The sequence below is a fragment of the Miniopterus schreibersii genome (assembly GCF_964146895.1).
Source record: "Miniopterus schreibersii genome assembly, chromosome: 11".
Taxonomy (NCBI): domain Eukaryota; kingdom Metazoa; phylum Chordata; class Mammalia; order Chiroptera; family Miniopteridae; genus Miniopterus; species Miniopterus schreibersii.
Window position 1 is genome coordinate 19,274,997 of NC_138111.1, and position 4,776 is coordinate 19,279,772.

Here is a 4,776-nt window from a genome sequence, read left to right on the forward strand (position 1 = left end):
ATAAGATGAGAGACCAAGTAGAAGTTCACTACTAACATGTACAAAGTGTGTACCATGTGCCGGGCACTGGTCCAAAACCCTTATATATACTAACTTATTTATTCCTGACCACAATTCCATGAATTAGGTCCTATTGTTATTATATAGATGTAGAAACTGAGACTGAGCCCCTTGCTCACACTGTACAGCATACTAAGATCACTCAATCAAGATTTGGACTCCGACTGTGTAACTCCATAATCTATGCTTTTTATTATTATTATAATTATATGCTACAGAAGTTTTAACAGAGTTTCTGGGAGAATTTAATTCTCTATGAAAGAAACACAGAAAGAAATGACTTCTTTTTGTATGGATATGATAACTGGAATTTTCAGCTAACTCTATGAGCCTGGGGATAAAGCTGAACCCCTCAGGGGACAGAACAGATAGAATCTCAAGAAATTTATTTATATCCATGGGTACCAGTGTATGTGAGCGACTAACATTTGTCTGGTACTCTTCAATACTCTTTTTTCCCCTGCAATCAGAGGATCCCATTGGGTTTGCCATGGCACGATCAGGATGGGAGAGGCTTTGCTGCAGTAACAAATGACCCCTGGATCTCTTAAAACAAAAAAAAGTTTATTCCTTGCGTATGCTAGATGGCCCTTGTGAGTTGGCAGGGACTCTGCTCCACAGTCTTCACTCTGGGATCCAGGATGATCTGGGACATTGCTGGTCTCTGTACTAGAGGGAAAGAGCAAGGCAGAGTATATACTGGCTCTTAAAGATTCTGCCTGAGCTGTCGTGGTTGGTGTTCTGAGCTCCACAGTCCCAAGAGCTGGCTGCATCCCTTCCCTGCCTGCATCCCTTCCCCGCTGCCCATGAAGTGAATGTTTAAGGAGGACCACTTGCTGGAACACAGATGTGTGGAATCTGTGAACATCCAAGTAAAATATTCCATCCAGGTTCTGATGATTGTGGAAAAAAATCTCAGGCTCTCAGATTGTTGACACTGACAAACGGAAGTATCTGGTTCCATCTGACATCACTGTGGCTTGTCAGGAAAAGGATCCAACTTCCTTCTGAAGAGGCACGTTTCCTGTTTGTGGATAAGACAGTCCCACAGGCCAGCCTAGCTATGGGGCAACTTTACGAGAGGGAAAAAGACGAAGATGGATTCTCGTATGTGGCCTGCAGTGGAGAGAACATGTTCAGCTTCTGAGGGCCAGTGCTGGACTAGGTGCACCACACCTGCTTGTGCACCTTGTAAATAGTGGATCATTTTCAGTTACTAAACCAGAACCTCTTTACATAGACCTAGTAGTGCATTTGTAACTGGATTGATTTCTTAATATATTGGAAGGTTTTTGTTTCCTTAGACTAGTAGGGTATCACACAGAGTTAAAAAAAAAAAAGGACCCTGCCTGGAAATGGTATGTCACTCCAATGGCATGTCTCATTGGCCAAAACAAGACACATGGCCATGTATGAGTCCACAGGGTGAGGAAGTATAATCTTCTTGCTGGGAGGGCCACTAATTTGGCGAGCAGTCAATCAATTTGCCATGAGACATTGATCCCTTAGACACAGGGTGGGTAGGCAGAGGCTGGGAGGCTGAAACCCTCTAGAGGTCATTTTTGGCACAAGTAACCTTTCATATTTACCCCAGTGTGCTGTACAAATATTATCTTTTTCTGTGCCACGAAGTAAAAACAGTTGGGAATCTTGACTTTGTCTCAATTCTCACAAGAATTAGGGCACTAGGCACTATTAATTCAAGCCCAGTCAGTAATAGAAAGGGAGGATTGGAGGTTGGGATTTTAGTCTTCATACCCAAGGTTGTGTTGGCTCTACTAAGAGACACTGAGTAGGTCAGCAGAATTTGTGACCTGAGGAGCCAGAGCCAGGCCTTCAGCCCCACTGGCATCTATGCGCCTCTTCTCTTGACTTGAACTGGCTCGTTGACAGGGTTGGCCGTGACCACACAGGCTCAGTGATAACCAGGGAGAGTGTTGAGCACATATACACTACAGACTGTATTTTTTCTTTTTATTAAGGCTCTGGAGACAGGAACATGACAACATTTTGGCAGCTGGAACTGTAGCCATGTGTGAGGAGAAAGTGATTTGCATGAGCAATGCAAAACCACCTGGTTTATTGCAACCAACTCTGAACAAGTTAAGTGAATCAAATTCCCAGTTGGATACCAGAAGCAGCTAACTTACGTGCACGCACACACACACACACACACACACACACAGCCCCTGAAAAAAAAAAGAGAGAGAGAAAGGAAACCTAATACTAACATTCCATACAAATAAACTACTAAGGAACCTCTTGCTCTCCTGTTTTCACTCCCAGGCCTTGATTCTCCTGGTGAGTTTTTATGACGACTCTTACCCTGACTCTTCATACCTAGGCTTCCTCACCCCTCCCCAGACACTCTCCAGAAGGTGTGCAAAATTCTGGGCCCAGTCTACTCTTGTTATGCTCTACCATGTGGATAAAGGCAAGGATCTCTTTGTCATTCAGGGGTATGTCCCTGAAGTATTGGCTGACAGTTTCTATTAACTAGCCCCTTTGAAGTCTGGTCTGGTCTGCAACTTGAAGTGTTGTTCATAAAAAGGTAAAGAATTAGACTTCTACCGTGTCTAAACCACGACACTGGGCGGGGGGGGGGGATCTCTTTTGATTGTACCTGGTCCTCACCTAAAACACAGGGCCAGCATCATCATGTGGGGTCTTGGAGGCCATGGTTTGGGTTGGCCCATTATTCTAACAGCAGTGGAAGAGTCATTAGCAGATTTCAAGTAGCAAAGCAAAATGATCTCATTTATTCTTTAAAAAGTTCCCTCTGGTTATTCTGTGAGTCTGTGTGCTCTGAGTCTCAGGTTTCTAATTTGTAAAGCAGGAGTCTGAGACAGAATTTTCCAGCCTGCTTATCCCCGCTGAAGGCTCTCCTTTCCAGGCTAAACATTCCAGGTCTTTTAACCATCCTTCGCACAGTTTGGTCTCTTCATAAGCTTGGTTATCCTTTGTGGAATTTACATGTGGTCAGGTCCTCTGGAACTGGGGTACTTGTCAGACCCAGCCTAACACATTCTATCCATGGTCTGCCCAACCTGAGGCAGAATGGGGCTGCCAGTCCTCTTGTGAGATTATTTTTGACATATATCAGCAGTCATGGTTTCACTGCAGAATCTCCTTGCTCTACCCATGAAGGTGAATTGTAAGAAATTCTTTTTTGCTACTCTGGAGCTGTTCCCCCTTGCCACCTTCACACATTCTCTCTACCATTGGCAACACCAGAACAGAAAACACCAGGGGTCCTTGCAGGACATCCTTCTGAAGTGGTCTTGTGATAAGAGATGGCCTAATTGGGATTCTAGGCATCATTCCTGCAAGACTGGGATGTTCCTTTGAAAAGTGGCTAGAGACAATCTTTGCATTCAAAACATCGAAGACTTGAATCTTAGCTCCAAAGAGAATCATCTGAGAAGGGTGCTACAGATGGGCCTGAAACCCAATGGGGAGTTCTCATACGAATGATGGGTTCTGTCTGGAGTTCAGATAAAAGGTCACACCAGCTCATTTAGATAGGAATGATAACTTTCCAACTGGGGGAACAGATAAGTGCTTCCAGAAACAGCTTCTTTGGGCAATGAAGCCACAAAAGGCTGCCTTCAAAGAGAAGGAGGGAAATTGTAGAAGACAGAGAAGAATTTAGGTCAGCCAGAATGGGGCCCCCCAAAAAGTCAAGTTCAGAAATAATTTAACAGATAGGGATCCAAAGAATATGTGGTTTGCCTGACAAATGACATTCACTTTGAAAGTGAAAATGAAATTGGAGAAAGCAAAATTGCTGCATATTGGGTTCCGGAGATTGAAGAGAAATGATACCAGGAGAGAAAGGAGTTGTAAAGCCTTCCTAGTTAAGCACGGAATTGGAATGAATGAATTTTGGTCCATAAAGGGTCAGGTGAAGATCATACAGATAACTGCTTAATCCCAAGCAGCTCCAAATGATGTCATTAGCGGAGGATGGCGAGCCTTGGCAGGCATGTCTGACCGGGCTCACGCTGCCCTCTCTCAAAACTGCTCATTCCGGGTGGAGCTCTTGAACAGAACAAGACCACTTAATTTAACAGTCAAGCCAAGGAAAGATGGAAAAAGACTTCACCCTGCAAGTCAAGGGGCCCCGAAAGAGCTAAGTAGCGTGGGAGGGGAAGCGATGAGGCACGCTGAAACTGAAGCCGCACCGCGGGGCTGGCGGAATCTCACTGCTGCAAATAATGATCCTTGGCCACCAAGCAAAAGGCGCATGGACTTCTGCCTAGGGACATCTGGGCTTTATTCCTGGCCTAATGAACGGACTCTCTGTGAGATTGTCAGATCAGACACTTCATCTCTGTGAGAGTGATTTTATCCACTCCCAGGACAAGTATAATCGTATCTACCAACCCCTTTCTACTTCCAGAAATAAAGGTTGGCACAGTGCTTTCATCAACACTGGCTTCTCATGTAACCCTCACAATAATTCCACAAGGGACACAACTGGCTCCATGTTATGGATGAGGGAACTGAGGCCCAGAAATGTTAAATGACTTGCCCAAGGGACAGACATAAGTGGAAGAACCAAGACTAGAACACAATTCACTTTCAAGTATAGGGCTCTTTCCATGACTCCATAACCATCTGTTAAACAAGAGAGAAAATTGTGAGCGCTTCTTCTGGGTGCATGGATTTTAAAATAAGTCAACTTAGGTTCAAATTCCAGATTTGTCATTTTCT

At 44.4% G+C, this 4,776-nt stretch overlaps 1 pseudogene across 1 annotated transcript; it reads left to right on the forward strand.

The window, feature by feature from the left end:
* Window positions 1-875: 875 nt before the first annotated feature.
* LOC308563782 (gamma-aminobutyric acid receptor-associated protein-like 2 pseudogene) lies at window positions 876-1,207 on the forward strand (annotated as a pseudogene). The gene has a single exon. The product of its transcript is annotated as a gamma-aminobutyric acid receptor-associated protein-like 2 pseudogene (transcript).
* Window positions 1,208-4,776: the final 3,569 nt, after the last annotated feature.